This window comes from Pinus tabuliformis, chromosome 4_2 (assembly GCF_031772625.1).
Source record: "Pinus tabuliformis cultivar Carrire ecotype Pingquan chromosome 4_2, CPIR1, whole genome shotgun sequence".
NCBI classification, from domain to species: domain Eukaryota; kingdom Viridiplantae; phylum Streptophyta; class Pinopsida; order Pinales; family Pinaceae; genus Pinus; species Pinus tabuliformis.
Window position 1 is genome coordinate 1,062,077,234 of NC_142304.1, and position 19,063 is coordinate 1,062,096,296.

Genomic DNA, 19,063 nt, shown 5'->3' on the forward strand with positions numbered 1-19,063 from the left:
TGATTGGTTAGATGATCTTCCAATATTCAAAGATGAAAAGAAAGATAATGCTGCTCTTCATTTGGTTAGGTTCCATATGCATGTACACAGTCTTAAGGTTCAGTTCCCGGAAGATTGTCTCATGAAGATGTTTATGACCACTTTAGAAGGAAAAGCATGGTCTTGGTATAAAAGTTTGGAAAATGGTTCAATATATTCGCTTGCTAATTTTCATGATGAATTCTATGAGATGTATAAAGAGTGTCATCCCTCCTTGTTGCTGGTCCAAGATTGTTGTAAACATTCTGCAAGTTTTATTCAATATTTGGAGGATTGTTATGATGATGATGAATTTATGGATGAAGAAATTTTATAGGCTCTTCATAACAATACATTTTAACACCAAGAAGAAAGTATAACATCCCATGAAATGCAACATGAAAATTAGCAGGGGTTTACTTTTCAAAACCATGTTACATCCTCTGATATGAATGAGAAGATGCAGCAAACTTGCCAGTCTTTTGATCATAAAGAGTATGAAATTGATTGCAAACACCAAGAAGAAGTACTGGAAGATAGCTTTTATAACCCTCAGGCAGAGGAAAAGGTTGATGTTTTATGTCATACTTTTCAGCAACTTACATCAATGAATGATCATAATAAGGAGGAAAATGACATTGTTTTTTAGAATCATTCATAAAAGAAGTTGGATAACATATCAAAGGAATCATGTGTGGTTGAAAATCAATTGTCTGAAGATATAGAATGTTATGATGATCATATTAATGAAGAAATAGATGAAACTTTTTCTTTGTCCTTATCTTCTTATCTAAAAACTTTTGAGTGCAAGATAAAAGATAAGATGAAATTTTTAGATGAAGTTGCTAAGAACATTGAGAAAGACATTGAAGGTTTAAAAGGTCAAATTCAATCATATAGTCTTCATGATCATGATCATTCTTTTCAAAAGCTTTCTATGGCAGAACACAAGGAGAGGGTGTTGCTTCCTTTCTCTTTCGTGATTGAGGAGGAATACATTGTTATTGAAGATTAGTTTGCACAACTAGAAAGTTATGAGAATCATCAAGCTGATCATGTATTCTGGGATCCTATAGCTAGATACATGGAAGAGTTTTACTCTCAAGTGTTTCAGTTTTTCTATGAAGATCAGAGGCATTTCCAGTGGCCGTGGTCATCACAATATCATAGTTGCTCTGAATTCTGATGCAGTCAAAAAACTCAAATGTCAGATAAGATAAATGATTGGCTACATTGGAAATTTCACATTGATTGAGCTGAAAGAAGTTTGAAATTGATAGGGTAGGTAGGTAGGAAAATGCAAATAAGCTCAAGGTTGACTAAGCATTTTTTAGTAGATATAGATTTCTTTCTCCTACAGTGATCATCAAGCTTAAGCCCGAGGTGAAGGCCCAAGAAGCTTAAAGGGGATGCTTGTCAAATAAATTTCTGTTTATCATAAGAGGATAAAGCACTGGAACTGCGAGTTCTTAGTGTACCACAAGGGCACACTATCCCAAGTGGAGCCACTGTTATCACTATAAAAGGTTCTAAAATTTTGGACAACTGGTATGGTTCCATTTGAGATAGTTTTGATATGAAATTCACTTTTTAAAGATTGAAGGTTATTTTGGATAGACAATATCAGTTTGTTTGGCTCATTATCATGTGGAGAAGTCATCAAAAAATCCCCAAAAAATGACAAAAATCTGTGTTCTTGACTCACACAGCAGTTTCGTAGCACGCTACGAAACTGCTGTAGGTGATACCTAATGCACAACAGTTTCGTAAAACTGCTGTAGCTGCACATCATGATTTTGTGGGCCAATTTTGAGAAGAAAAAGGAACCCTTCTTGAAGATGGGCTGCTACAAAGGATCACTTACAGGTTTTGAACATCAAGCAAGGGAAAAACAAGGAAAGGAAAGACAATTATAATCTCCAAACTTTATGTTATGAAGATGGTCATCATTTTGTAGCTCAGACAGTTTGTCTTGCTTCAGGCAGCACCTAAGGGGTTTTGTCTTAGCACAAGTATTTTAGCAGGGTCTATGATTAATTTAATGTATTTCATGTGATTAAAAGAGACAACATGGTCAGCAGAAGGATTCGAAGACAAGCATAAGAATGAAACTCTAAAAAGGAGGAACTCTGTCTCCTTGTTTTTAGCAGTCAACTTCCAAGGGGATTCTTGAAAAATTGAAACCTCTTCTCTGAAAAGTGAAAGAGGTTTTTATTCCTAACATAATGAGCTACAAAAATGTCTTTCATTTTCTTCAAATTCATTATGATTTGGGAGAAATAGATGACCAAACGTGCGCTATGAAACTGCTGTAGGTGTAGTTTTTCACAAACATATTTCTCCTGATTTACACCTGTTTTTTAAAGACATATTCTGGGCAGTAGGAAAGGTATTTCAAAAAACCAAGAGAGGTTTTTTTTCAGAACGGATTGGTTCAAAACAGCCTCCTTCAGTTTTTCAAAATACATTTTTTATGAGAATATACGAGCTCTGTCCCAACACCTATGTTTCAGCCAGAACAGAGCAAGGAACAGTCTCCTAGTTTCCAGGAACAGTAAAAGGATGAGGCACCAAGGGCCAGCTGGAGGGTTATGAGCACCATCAAATTCGAATTCATAGAGTTATAGGTGTCAAAAAAAATGTTTAATTCCTAGATAAGGTTGTTCTAATCATAATGAGGAGTTAAACTCCTAATTGTTTTAGGTCTCTAGAACTGCCAGTTAACAGTCAGTTATATTAAATAGTTGGTTTTAAGTGTCAATAGGTGTCAAGTCAGGTAGAATTCGAATTCTCCTCATCCTAGAGGAGGAATCTAAGTTATGTAATGAACTCTATATATGAGAGAAAATCCAATGTATCAGGGGTTGGAATTTTTTGTAAAGAACTCCCATATTGTGCTTTTATGTAAGACTCTGCTTTAAGTAATACAACATTTGGCTTTGCTTCTGAGGATTCAGAAGAAATTCAATGTTAAAAATGTCTTATGGTTCTACTCTTCTCATTACTTACAGTGGTATGAATGTATGATTACTTAGAATTCATTAGTTATGCTCTAACTTCCTTCATACATTTGTAGACTGTGTTTTCCTTTATGCTTCTGATGTACTCTCCATATGTTGAATTCTAGATGCCCTGACTTCTATGTAAAGCTTATATTATTGTCATATTGAAGCATTTTTTGACTCCATAAGCCCAATGGATGTTTACTGATCATGTTCAATCGTTCATATTTTTAACTTGTTTCATAGAGTTAGCCATCTATCCATATCTTTAATCAAAATCAATAACCCTTTGAGAGAGCCCTCTCAGGCTGAAGAGGCTAAGCCTTAGCTAAAATATTGGGTTGAAATAGTTACACTAAGATAGTCTGATCAACAGCCTATCAGGGTCCTATTTTGGTGATAACAACTACCATGTATCTAATGTCTATGAATCCAATATCGCAAATGGAAAACCTCTATTTCTCAATTCTATTTCCAGCACAAGTAATTTATACTCCCCATCTCCATGGATTATTGGGAGTGACTTCGATATTATCAAGTGTCTCGAGGAAAACAAAGGATGAATCACAATGTTTGACAATGTATTTTGTAATCTATATCATTAAAGCCATAAAGTAGTATCCATTAAAGTTGTAAAGCAATGAGTATCCAACCCACACATGTGGATCAATGAGATGTAATACATGTGTGTGTGGTGACTAACTTAATACATTTTTCTAATAACTCCACAAACTTATGTATTTCACTGTGTCACATAAATTGGCAATAGTGTGACATAAGTAAACCAAGAGTAGACATGAAACCCTTAGGCAACAAACATTCCCTAGATCCTCAATTAGGTGCTTAAATGATGAAGTGAAAATGCAAGGGGAAAAGAGGACTTCATGATTTAACCATCACAAACATGTGATCAAGTGTGACTAGGAGTGTATATATTCATATGTTTTCCAAAGAGGGAGTGAATACATGAGTTACCATTCATTGGGCCTTATTTTTCTTTCTTTTTCTTTTTCTTATATATAGGACTTAGGGAATAAGGTTTTCATAAGTTTGGCACAACTCATAGATATAACATTTACATGAATTTTCACTTCAACCTTAGAGTTTAGACTTAGATAAATCATTATAGTGTATCTTTAATGATTTTGGCTTTCACTTTTTTATTTTATTTCATCACAAATGACAAAAGGGGAAATATTTTTCCACAAATATATGAATGCTTAATCATAAAGGCGTCATGCAATGAAAACAAATTAATGATGTTATTCTCTATGAAAATGATGGGTATTCTTGAGAAAAGCTTATGCTTGTGGATGTATCCTCTCTAGTTGAGAGGGAGTGAGGGTAGACACCATATTATCCATGTGTCATGTACTATGGCCAGGACTAACAGTCGTAAGCCTAGTAAAGACACTAGTAGGTAGAATGGTGGTTTGGATAAACATCTGGGACCAATATTATTTGAGAATTTGAACTTTGACTAAGACTAACCACCATAAGTCAAGTACATTAATCCAAGATAAGAATAGTCATGAGGATCGACATTTCCTGGTGTCAAATATTATGATAGTGGATTAGGAAATGATCATGTGAGGACATACCTGGTGAACATCCTAGTGGGGTAAGTGCCTAGAGAGGCAGTGGTGTCCAAATTTATGCCTCCCAACATTATGCTCTGATATAATGGAGAGATAAACTTATTAGTCAAGGCCTTTCTATTTTGACAATGTTGGCTATGATGATGTAAATCATCATTGATTCTTATCAATCCAGATCCCTTTGTACATGAATATTTCAACTTGAGAGTACTTTTTTGTCTCATTATGAGTACCTCCCTAGTTTAGAGGGAGGGTCATCATCTTCATTATCGCCATCTTCACCACCATCATCGTCATCATTATTGTCATCATTTCATTATCGTCATAATCACCATTCGTGTCTTCATCATCATCATCATCATCATCATTATGGACACTGTCATCAATTTTTCATAATTATAGGTATCGCAAGAAATATCATCAACACAAAAATGTTACGAGTGCTCGAAAAGGGTTGTTAGGACATATGATATATGCAGGAGAAATAAAAACTTTATTTTTTAGAGATGATCGATGATCATCATCATCACTACCATTATCATCGTCATTATAATTGTCATCATCCCCATCATCATAACTAATATAATTTTTATCATAATTGTTGTCATCTTCATCATGAACATCATAATAATAATTCATGTCATTATTGTTGTTGATGATGACCAAGATGAACATAATGATAATGATGATCAAATTATGATGACTTGGAAGACAACGCCAAAGATAATGATTATGACCAGGACAACATTAAAAAATTGGGAAGAATGGCCAAGGTCATTAGCATTGTAATCATCATTGTCATTATAACCCCCATCATCTTTATCATCATTGTCATTATCATAAGAATTGCAATTCATTCCATCGTCATCATCGTCATAATTATTGACATTGTCATCAGTTGTTCATAATCTTCAATGTCATAATAAATATCATCAATATAAAAAATATGATGTGTGTTGGAAAAGGAATGCAAAAGTGAACCAAAAAAATGGGGGTAAAAATAGATGTAAAATTGGATGAAGAGTGGACACAACATAAGTAGATGCAAAACAAGACAGAAAAATTGACACAAAAGTGGATGAAAAAGTAGATGCAATAGTTGATGCAAACTTGAACACAAATAGGATGCAAAAATGGATGAAAAAGTGGAAGAAAACATGGGAGAAATAGTAGGCATAACACTTAGTATGAATTGTGGTGAAACAAATGCGGATACAACAAAAAATGTAAAAAAAATACACAAACTTGAATCCAAAAAGGAGGAAAAGTTAGATGCAAAAAGGGATGTAAACATGGGCCAAACATGGGTGCGATAGTGGACAAAAAATTAGTTGCAAAATTGGACGAATCAAAAGTGGATGTAAAAGTAGATTCAAAATGGGATGCAAAAAATATAGACAATATTTGATGCAAACATGGACAGAAAAGATGATGCAAATGTGGATGCAATAGTGGAAGAAAATGTGGGTTACAAAGATAGGCATAAGATATGGCACAAATCATAGCACAACAAAAATGGATGAGAAAGTGGATGTAATAATAGACCCAAAAAAAATATGTAAACTTAGATGCAAGACAAGATTCTATACGGGATGTAAAAGTGGATGCAAACACGGGTGCAATAGGAGAAACAAAATTGGATGCAATGGAAGTACATGCAAAATAAGATACAAACTAAGACGCAAAACCCAACACAAAAGTGGATGCAAAAATAGATGCAATATTTTATGCAAAAGAGGATGCGAAGATGGATGCAAAATTAGAAGCAAACGTGGGTACAACAGTAAGTACAAAACATGGCACAAATTGTGTCACAACAAAACTGGATGTAATGATAGATGAAAAAAAAGAAGCAAATGAAGATGCAAAATAAGATGCAAAAAGGGATGTAAAAGTGGGTGTAAACATGGGTGAAACAATGGATGTAAAATAGGATGCAAAAGTTTATGCAACAAAATTTGATGCAAAAGTAGATGCAATATGAGACACAAAACTTGATGCAAATATTGATGCAAAAGTGGATATAAAAAGGGATGCAAAAATAGATGTAAAAGTTGATGAAAACCTAGATTTATATGAGGATGCAATCATGGATGCAAATTTGAAGCAAAAAAGGGTGCAAAATGAGGTGTCAAACTAGGTGCAAATTATGGCACAAGAAAAACGGATGCAATAGTGGACACAATAACAGATGAACAAGAGGATGTAAATATGGATTCAAAACAAGATGTAAAAGTCAATGCGCCAAAAGTAGATGCAAAATTATATGCAAAACTAGACACAGACCTCGATACAAAACTTGCCACAAAGGGGATGCAAATAATATGCAAAAATGGATGCAAAAACTGATTTAAAAAATGATGCAAAAGAGGATGCAAGAGATGATGCAACAGTTGATGCAAGTGTAGGTGAAAAAAGTGGATGCAATAGAGGATGAAAAAGTTGGTGAAACAAAATTAGGTGTCAAACTTGATGCAAAACATGGTGCAAAAGATGGCACAAAACTTGGCATAAAACCTGGCGTAAAACTTGGTGTAAAATCTGGTGCAAAACCTATTACAATACCTGGTGCTAAAATTGATGTAAGACTTGGTGCAAGATTTGCATCAAGTTTTGCACCATATTTGATAAATGGACACAAATAGCACCAAAAATAGGTTCTAGACGCAAAAAAGGAAGCAAAAGGGGATGCTAATCACAGGGTTTTGTTGTAGTGATTTGATTATATTCAGTGCATTCTAAACCAATTGCCGGCAATGTTAAGGGGCACGATGTTATTAGTAGCACCATCATATATTAAGAAATATGCAATGCAAATTTAGGTGTTTCAAATGATATTCGTGCTCTCAAAGGAGGAGTAGAATGGTAATATTGATGGAGAATGATTGTTGTTGCTACTCTTGTGTCAGTTGAGTCTTTATTTTCTAACACTTTGAGAATATTTTCTATTTGTTGTGGAATCTTTACCACATCTAAAAATCAAGTATGTAACTTATTAATACCACCGACAATGTTGTAATTCATTTTAGAAATATTTGTCACTTTATCACTTTTGTGAAGGATCTATCCCATAGTTTTGGGATTTGCTTTATGATAATTATTTTGGGAGGAAAAAGATTCACCTTGAACTTTCAACGATTATTGAAGAATTCAACATTTTCCTTTAAATTTATTCACTTATTCTCCTGTTTGAATCACATTCTCTTGTTCCATACTAATAAGTTGTTGCTCTCCTAATATGAACTCTTGTTCTTGGAATGATATTGTGTCATCACCCATCTCCATAGATTCAATAATCATGAGATTTTCTTCATTGCTTATTTCATATGGATCCATAATTTGACTATATCCATCAAGTTATTCTTCAAATATCATCATAGCACTAGGATTTTGTAATCAATGGGCCCTAGGAACCCTTGGAGCAACATTATCGACATTTTGATTTCTTATGGTCATTCTCTGAAACGATGTGTTGGTTTTACAACACTTTATTGTTATAGAAACTATTTCTCTTCACCTCTTCTTAGTTGATTTATCTCATTCAACATTTGTCTAGTTTTCATGTTTTCACTGTGCAATTTTTGTATCTACAACACCTGCTCTAGATCCAGATTTTGAGGAAGCACCATCTAGAACATCCTCTAGAATCCTTGAAATGGGACTTCGTCTTTTACTTCAATTTTAATATCATCAATGCTTAGTACAAAATAGTTACCATGCTTGTATCAATATGATTAACCATTTTTTCAACTTATTTCTTCTAAAAAATAAATAGGATTATTTTATTCACAGTGACTTTTTTTTAATCAACCTTGTTTGGAAGCATCATATGGCTTCCATCATTCATTATATATTCACTTAAGGGAAAAATATATTCCCTTCCCAATACCAAATCATATGTTTCACATAAATCAACCACAATTATAGTAAATATTATTGTAATATGAGGTTCATGGTTTATTGATGCACAAAAATCCTTGATTTCACCACACTTTTCTTGAATCAATTGTACACATGTTTTTTCTCATTTGATGATATTTATTGCATTCTAAAACAATTGCTTGCATTATGGAAAGAGGCATGATGTTATTAATAGCACCAACTTCGATTAAAGAATTATAAAATGTAAATTCAAGTATTTTATAGGTCATTTTGTCGCATCCGGTCAATAGGTCTACAAACTAGATCAATCAACATCCATGAACACCTTGTCATCATCCCTACACAAATACCTAAGCATGACTCTTCAAAATTCCTAAGTTTTTGGGTCTGACTACCTCGTTTCAATTCTTTTAAGGCCCAACGTACCCTGGCCCTTTAGGGACCCACGTTCAACAACAGGTTGCTTAGTTTTGCATATGCTCTGATCAACAACAGGTTGTCCCTTGTTGGGGGTGCATTGATTCTATAAATTCAGGAAAAATAAAAAGGTTCCCAAAGCTTCCTCTTCCAAAAGCTTGTAGGAGTTTTTACTATTCGAAAATGCAATTCCTACTTGTCTCAGTTTTGATTCTTTCTATCTAGAGGAGTTTGTTCCTATTCATTAGGGTTGTTATATTTAGATGTTCCTAGATTAGTGTATGGTTGAGATATTCTCTCAACCAAGTGATTGTGTGTCCAAGATAGTCTACCTATCTTGAGACAACACTAAATGTATTTATATGTAATCTTATTTGATGTGTATATACAATATAGTTTGCACTATCAAATTCTATTTATTACAACCATTTACCTTAGAAGAACTTTGAATCTTATCTGATCCTACCTTGGATATTTCACCTCTTATCCCTTGAGCTCATCCTCCCATCAAGAGTGGATCTCAAGCCTATATTGGTAAATGGATAAGAATTCCTAAACTACCATCCTCTCCTATATATTTACTTCCATCCACAAGCTAGAGGTTGGCTTTTGGAGACTAATCATACCCTCATGTTGCTGCTTTGATCCTAAGAGAGTTATCATTTCCATGCATTAGGGTGACCTTGAGGTGTGCATTGTGACAAGGAAGGACAAGTCAACTTGGGGAGATCTCTACAAGATCAACTTCCACTTTTGGTTGTAAACTCTCTCCCTTTCATATTAATACAAAGAGTATATCGTTTTCCTATATGTGTTATGTTATGTTTACATTCATATATTTCAATGCTATGTTGATCCATTGAATAAAGTGATTGGATAATGCTACATAAATTTTGTAGATATTTGGCTTGTGTTGATTGTTTGTGCAGGGTCTAATTATAGCAATCGAAGCTATCGTTGGAGCTTATATGATCCATTAATGAAAAAGGTATTATAGACTTTTATTTGAAGTTTTCTTATGTTACTTAGTGCAATGGATCGAAAAGATTGCAAATAAAATAAACACATAAGGAAATTGAGACATAAACATATGCATAAACATAATGACAATTTGATAACGGAGTTCACTAGACTTCTTGGCTACCTCTCCGGGTCCTTAGCTTCCAGTGTGACCGCTTTATTAGTCTTCAAAATTCTTTTACAGACATGAGCTCAAAAATAGAGACTCAAATGAGAAAAAGGATCTCACCATTGTGTTCAGCTCGAAATTTCGAGTCAAACGAGTATAAACTTGCCCATATTTGGCCACTGTGACCTCCAGACCCCTTGGAGAAATCCAAAACCGCCTCTGACCTCTGCAAAACCACTTCTGCCTGCACAATACCACCTCGGTCTGCGTGCTGGTGGTTTTACTGGTTAGGCACCTCCATAAAATTTAAATAAAATTTTGATGGCTTGGTTTGCCAAGCTTCACCCTTAGCATTGTGGTTATCTGCCTGCGTGTGAAGGCATTGGTATATAATGTTTTGGTGGGTCGAAGGTTCGAAACCTCCACCCAACCTTCCGTCGTAGGTTATGTTAATATTGTTGGGTTGTGTTATATTCTTTCCACGACTAGCCCACGTAGTTAACAGGGGGGTTAGAGGGGGGGCGAAGCCCCCCTTCATTGTGCTGATTGCGTAGCAGGGGGTCACAAGGGGTTTGAGGGGTGCAGGTAACCCCCCTCTATGGGGTCCAGGACAACGCCTTGAAAATTTCTATTTTTTGGACCCTATATTAGGTTGGGCGGACCTACCTATGGTTTTGTGCATGTTTTTCACACATGGTTTTGGACGCGATGGTTTTCAATCCATGGTTTTGGACGTGATGGTTTTCGGTCCATGGTATTGGATGCTTCGGCATTTATAATATGTATTGTAACATTGAAAGGAACATAATGAAAATTCAAGTTGGTAGTCCCGGTTTTGGGATCCAAGAGAAAATCTTGGTGTATATGTGTTTTATGTGTTATGCTCTCGCATTGTTTATTTTCTGTGTTTTAGAATTCGTATGCATGTAATTTTTGTTTGGAGTTAAAACCTACATTTGGTATCAGAGCCATTTTGGTTTCAAGGGGACACCTTTGTTACTGAGGGGTTTCACTCAGGCTTGTGGTAGACCCTGTTCCGTGGGAGATCTGCGGGATCAATTCTAGTGGTTAAAGAAGATGGCGAGCAGTGGAAAGATAGAGATCAAGAAATTTAATGGTCAAAGTTTTGAGTTATGGAAACTCAAGATGGAGGATTTGTTGGTGGATAAAGATCAATGGATCGCGGTAGATCCAGGTACTAAACTAAAGGGAGTGTCTGATGAAGAATGGAAGAAGTTGGATCGGAAGGCAAAGAGCACAATACGATTGTGCATCTCAGATTCAGTATTGCTGAATGTGTCAGGGGAAGCTACGGCAAAGGCTTTGTGGGAAAAGTTAGGGTCTTTGTACCAATCTAAGTCTCTGGTAAATAAACTGTTCCTATGGAAAAAGTTGTATAACCTGAGGATAAAAGATGGAGATTTGGTGACAGAGCATCTAAACGCATTTAATACTATGGTAAGTCAGTTATTGTCTGTTGATATTAAAATTTCAGATGAAGATAAGTGCATTAGTTTGTTGTGTTCTCTACCAGATTCGTGGGATAATCTAGTTATTGCAATAGGTATCAATGCAACTGCCTTGCAGTTTGATGGAATAGTCTCATCCTTGTTGACGGAGGAGATGAGACGGAAAAATATGGAGAGCCAGAATGGTGATGCCTTGTCTATATGAGGACAGTCCTAGAACGGAAACAAAAATAAGTCATCGAGTGGGAGATCTAAATCTAGAGGGAGATCTAAATCTCCAGGAAAACCTGTAAAGGTGGTGTGTTGGAAATGCAGAAAGGAAGGGCACTACAGAAGGGACTGTAAATCTAAAGCTCCTGACAAAGGAAAGGGATCTGATGATGCTCCTTCTGCAGAGGTGAAAACCACCTCAGATGAAGGTGGGGATGTGTACTTGCTTCTTCAAGTACACATGTAGATCATGAGGCATGGTTGATAGACTCAGGTGCATCCTTCACTTCACTCCCCATAAAGAGTGGTTTTGCGAGTATGAGAAATATGATGGTGTTGATGTCTTCTTGGGGGATGACAGGAAGGCTAGAATCGTTGGTTGCGGAAAAGTAAAGTTGAAGTTGCAAGGTGGAAGGGTTAGAACACTTCCGGGTGTTCTGCATATTCCTGCATTAGATGGAAATCTGATTTCTGTAAGCAAGCTGGATGATGCAGGTATAAAAACAATGTTCGAGAAGGATACCTGCAAGATGGTTCGGGGAGCACTGGTATTGATGCAGGGAGTTCAGATTGGAACAGGGAGTTCAGATTGGAACTCTGTACAAGCTGTAAAGTAGCACTGTTGTTGGTGGGTGCAACAGTTCTGTGGTTCCTGAAAGAGGAGCATAAAATCTAGTGGTCTCTAGAGAGAAGACCATGCTGTGGCATCAAAGGCTTGGACATATTGGAGAGAAGGGCCTTCGAATACTTCATGGTAAAGGTATGGTAAAAGGTATGAGTAATAGCTCTATGGATTTTGATTTCTGTGAAAATTGTGTATATGGGAAACAAAATCGGGTGAGTTTCCCTCTAGTGGTAAGAGGGTGAAACAAATATTAGAGCTTGTGCACAGTGATGTGTTTGGACCTGTGAAGGTTCCATCACTAGGTAATTCTATGTACTATGTATCATTTATAGATGAATTCTCAAGGAATACATGGATATCTTTCCTTAAGAAAAATCTGTTCAAAGTCTTTGATAGGTTTAAAGAATTTAAGGCTCTGGTGGAAAACCAGATAGAGAAGAAGATAAAGGTGTTGAGGACAGATAACAGTGGAGAGTTTTGCAGCAAGGAATTTGAAGAATTATGTAAGAAGTGTGGTATAGCACAACAGAAGACTACTCCATACACACCTGAGCAAAATGGAGTTGCAGACAGAATGAACAAGACGTTGATGGAAAGGGAAAGAAGCATGCTCAGTGGTGCCGGGTTAGGACAAGAATTCTAGGTAGAGGCGGTGGAGACAACATGTTACCTGGTCAAGAGATCACTTTCATCAGCGTTGGAGGATAAGACTCCACAAGAGGTATGGACTGGTAAGAAACCCTCTCTTTCACATCTAAAGGTATTTGGATGTGATGCATATGTACATGTTCCAAAGGAGAAAAGAACCAAGTTGGATAGTAAATTTGAAAAGTGCATCTTTATTGGGTATAGGGATGGTTTAAAGTGTTATAAGATTTGGAATCCAGTAACAAGGAAGGTTGTGTACAGCCGAGATGTGGTGTTCAGAGAGGTGAAAGATGTTATTAAACATGAAGTCCAACCAAAGGAACCTGAGAAGATAGAGTTTGAGCTTAAGGAGGAAGAATCAGACTCTATAGTAGAGGAGGAATCAGAAGATGAAGAGCCACAAACTTTGGGTGTGAGAAGATCAGTTCGAGAAAGAAGGCAACTGGAAAGGTATAGTCCATCTGCTTTCTGTTCAAATTTTGCTTTATTTGTTACTAATGATGATCCCAAAACTGTGAAGGAAGAAGTAGATTCAGAGGATGGCAAACTTTGGAAAGAGGCCATGGTTGATGAAATGGCATCTTTGCACAAAAATGATGTTTGGGATTTGGTGGAGTTTCCAGCTGGAAGGAAACCCATTGAAAACAAATGGTGTTCAAGAAGAAGACAAATGCAGAAGGAAAGGTGGAGAAATACAAAGCTTGGTTGGTAGCAAAAGGTTATTCCTAGGTGCCAGGAATTAATTTTGGTTATATTTTTTCTCCTGTTGCCAAGATAGCTTCTATTAGATTACTTTTATCTGTTGCTACTGCTTTTGATTTTGAGGTAGAAAAGATGGATGTGAAGACAACATTTCTTCATATGGATCTGTAAGAGGAGATCTACATGAAGCAACCTGAAGGTTTTGCGGTGAAGGGTAAGAAAGAAATGGTATGCAAGTTAAAGAAGTCTCTGTATGGGTTAAAACAGTCACCAAGGATGTGGTATTAGAAATTTTATACATTTATACGGGAACTTGGCTTCACCAGAAGCAAAGAAGATGACTGTGTGTATTTTAAATTAATTGGTGACCGTGTTATTTATCTAGTCTTGTATGTGGATGATATGTTGTTGGTTGGAAATGACAAAGAAATTATCCAGGATTTGAAGACCCAATTGTCCTCCAAATTCGACATGAAATATATTGGTGCTACAAACTATATTTTGGGCATGGAAATTAAAAGAGACCGGGAAAAGAGGAAGCTTTGGAAGCTCTGGTTAAACCAAAGGAAGTATGTCGAGACAATACTGCACAGGTTTAATATGCAGGATAGTAAACCGGTGAAGGTTCCTATTCCTGTAGGTGTTAGGTTATCTGCTAAACAATGTCCCAAGGCACAAGAAGAGGAAGAGGACATGTCTCGTGTTCCATATGCAAGTGCAGTCGGTAGCCTGATGTATGCAGTGGTCTGTACTAGACCAGACATTGCACACGCAGTGGGAGTAATGAGCAGGTTTATGTCAAAACCAGGGAAGGAGCACTGGACAACAATGAAGCGGGTTTTCAGGTATTTGAATGGCACTAGTGATTATGGTTTGTGCTACCAAGGAAGACCAAGCTTAGACAGAGTGTTGGATATTCATGGCTTTGTTGATGCAGACTGGGCTGGAGATTTGGATAAGAGAAGATCTACAAGTGGGTAGGTGTTTAACCTATTTGGAGGTGCAGTTAGTTGGATGAGTAAGAAACAATCTGTAGTGGCACTATCAACTATAGAGGCAGAATACATGGCAGCCACTCATGCAAGCAAGGAAGCAGTTTGGATGCAGAGATTGTGTTCAAGTATGGGGTTAGTACATGGAGCTATAAGGATAAACTGTGACAACCAAAGTGAAATTTTCTTGGTAAAGAACCCTGCATATCATTCAAAGACAAAGCATATTAATGTTCAGTATCACTTTGTGAGGGATATGATAGAAGACAAAAAGGTGTTGCTGGTAAAGGTGGACACTTTAAAGAATACAACAGATGCATTGACAAAATTTGTGAGCTCTGAGAAGTTCTCTTTGTGTAGAGAAACAATGGGCATTGTAGAGCTGGATAAATGACTAAGCACTCTTGTGGCCCCTTGTGGAAAGAAAACAACAAGTGAGAGAATGTTGGGTTGTGTTATATTCTTTCCACAACTAGCCCACGTAGTTAACAGGGGGGTTAGAGGGGGGGAAGAGCCCCCCCTTTCATTGTGCTGATTGTGTAGCGGGGGTCACAGGGGGTTTGAGGGGTGCAGGTAACCCCCCTCTATGGGGTCTAGGGCAGCGCCCCGGAAAATTTTGTTTTTTGGACCCTATATTAGATTGGGCGGACCTAGCTATGGTTTTGTGCATGTTTTTCACACATGGTTTTGGATGCGATGGTTTTCGGTCCATGGTTTTGGACGTGATGGTTTTCGGTCCATGGTATTGGATGATTCAGCATGTGTAAATATGTATTGTAAAATTGAAAGGAACATAATGAAAAATCAAGCTGGTAGTCCCAGTTTTGGGATCCAGGGTAAATCTTTGTGTATATGTGTTTTATGTGTTAAGCTCACATTTTTTATTTTCTGTGTTTTAGAATTCATATGCAGGTAATTTATGTATGGGGTTAAAACCTATGAATACAATGTATATTATATATTCACGGTGATATGTGATGTGGTTTCAGACTATATAATACTGATATATCCAAATTTTCGACGGTTGTGGGGTTGACCGTGACTGTCCGGCCTTTTTCCAGCCACCTTCCCGCATAACCATAAATACCATATTATCAACTCCTATAATAAGAACCATGGTAGATCATCTGGTGAAAACTTAGCCATTCTGGGAGGTCAGGGGTTCGATCCTCCCTGATTCCCAAAATTTTGGAAAATAGGTAATATTAGGCAAAATCCGGGCTACCACGTGTCAGCCCCAGATTGGTCCATATTAACCAATCATACTGCGACATGTCATCAACCTGCTGACATCATCCTAGACAAGTGGTGTTTTCCCGGGACGACACATGTCCTTCCAACATCATCCTGTTGACCTGTTGACTTTGACCTTTTTTTTTTTACTTTTGCCCTAATTTTCCCAAAAACTTTGACTGGCTCTAACTTCTTCATCCAGACTCAGATTTATGTGTCGTTCACATCGTTGGAATCATATCAACGAGCACTTCGAATTGATTCTACTTTCATATGAATTTGAAGACTTTGATCTGGAGGAAAAACTGGATCCATTTTGGATCACTCCTCCTCACTAGAAGCTTTTGGACCACCAAAAATTGGTTTTAGTTGTTGACCAAGTGAGGATGTGATTCCCTCACTTTTCCAATCTCTATCCATCGTGCTTTACTTGGATTTGTACCTTTGAGTCCCACTCGAAGATACTCAATATTTCCTCGTCGCAAAGTCCTTATCCTCCGGTCAAGAACTGTATCCTCCTGTAGCTCATTGAGATACTCAGGCAACAGATCTTCAATGGAAGGTAACTGACCTTTCTCTTTGGGATCTTCAATCAGTGAAGGCTCATCCAATCACAAGTTTTCAACATTTACGATGGAATAGATCTGCATATAAGCTGGTAGATCTAGGCGGAAAGCATTTTCACCAATTTTGTCAAGTATTTTGAAAGGACCATATCTAATTGGATTCAAGTTCTTACCTTCCCCTTGTAGTCTTTCTTTGCTAATGTACAACCAGACTTGATCACCAACTTGAAAACTATGCTCAACTCGATGCTTGTCATGCCACGCCTTATACTTTGCTTGGCTTCTTTCCAGTTGTTCCTGTACTACCCGGTGAATTTCCTGGATTTGTTCAATGAACTTGGTTGCTTTGTCCACTTCACTGTGTCCATCAACTGCTATGTCTTTACCAAAGAAAAAATCCAAGGGAGACTTTGGTATAAAACCAAAAAAAGTCTCAAAAGGAGATCTCTGAGTAGAAGAATGTTTTGCATGGTTGTAAGCATGCTGCACATAACACAAATGCTCATCCCAAAGTTTGGGATTATTGCTGCAATATCCTCGAAGCAACTGTATCACTATCCAGTTGACCACTTCTATCTGACCATCTGGTTGCAGATGAAATGTTTTGCTCTTCTTTAACTTTGTGTCCACTAACTCCCATAGACTTGACCAAAATTTCCTGACAAACTGAGAATCTCAATCGGATACAATAGAAGTGGGTAACCCAAAATGAACCCATACATTTTGAAAAAACAACTTTGCAGTTTGTTCAGCTGTGACCTGTTTAGTACATTGTGTCAAAATGCACATCTTACTGAAACTATCCAAAACTACATACAAATAATCATGACCCTTTCTAGACTTTGGAAATCTCCCAACAAAATCCATGGAAACACTTTCCCAAGGATGAGAAGGAATTGGAAGTGGATTATACAAGCCTAATTTTCTATTACTTGGCTTTCTTGTAGCACACATAGTACATCCTTTAATATATCTAGAAACTGTCTCATTCATTCGTGGCCAATATCAGAATCTTTGTAATTGTGCAACTGTTTTACTTACACCAAAATGACTTGATACGAGAGAAGTATGTGCTTCTTGAATTATATTACCTCTTTCAATTTGTGGAATGCATAACTTTCCCAAATGATATAAGAGTTTTTCCTTTATGAAATAATCCAATTCTTCTACCTGCTTACCATGACTTAAAGTTGCATATACATCCTTAAAATCTGTGTCTTGAGCATATTGTTCAATTTAACTTTCTTGAATTACTGAATTATGCTTAAGTATTGTGGATGCATTTATAATTGGTCTTGATAACATGCCTACAACCTTATTATGTATGCCCTTCTTATATCTAATAACAAGATGAAATTGTTGTAGAAAACCCATCCATCGATAGTGTCTTGATTGTTGCAATTTAGTTTGTGAGTGTAAATATTGAAGTGGTTGATGATCTATGTGTATGATTGTTTCTTTACCCATTATGTAATGTTTCCACTTTTTAACACTCTGAACTAATGCATATAATTCCTTATCATTTGTAGGATAGTTAACTACTGCTGACGTGAATGTTTCAGAATGAAAGCATAGAGGTTTTTAGTGCTGCATCAACATTGCCCCCATGGCATATTCACTTTCATTTTTCTTGATCTCAAATGGATGCTGAAGATCTAACAGTGCTAGTACTGGCGTTGTACTGATCCTTTCTGATGTAGGAGAATTCTTCAAAACTTGTAAGACCCATGAGTCTTAGTTCACATTTACTAAAGGGAGTGGGTTCCCTTAATCATTTTATTTATTTTCCTAAGTTTAGTTGAGTTGAGGGGATTTTAATTGTAAATTTATTTATGGAGAATATGTCGTGAATGTAGAGATCTTAGAGACAGTTGAGTAATCCTAGGAAGAGTGAGGATTTCATGGATTTAAATGATTAATTTGGGATTCTATTTGAGAAAAGAGTGGAGTTGGAGAGATACTTTGGGAGAGAGTGAGAGATTGTTGGATCTGAACTAAATTGGTTCATGAATCCGTTTTTGTATAAATTGTGATCTTTTGAATAATTCGAGAGGTTAGCTAGAGGCTAGCTAGGGGTTAGAGAGCTAAAGGATAGTAAGAGCAAGAGTGAGGAGTTAGGAAGAGTAATAGATGGATTTTATGGAAAAGAATTGAAACAGTCGAATGTGATTGTTTTCCTTGTAAATATTTTATAAAAATACCAAAACAGTGTGGATTTGTATATATCATGTGTGGGAATTTGTGTCTGTATGTGTCTTAATAGCCTTATGGTGCATTGATTGTGAATTTGAGAAATACTGTGGAATTTTTGTGTTGAATAGCATGAATGACTGATGAAATTTCCTTTATGGGATAAGTATTTAATTGTATAATAAAACCTGTGTATAGGCATGTAGAGATAGGGATTTCCCTTTTAAATGGACGAAGGGATTAGCCGGAAGCGAGCGCAATTGGTTTTCACAGTAGATAGAGGAATATTGAGAAATATCTTCTATAGTGGAGGACGCAAGCTTTTTCTCAACTTCCTAAAGGATTGTAAAGAGACAGTGAAGGGCGAAAGAATAGTGGAGAT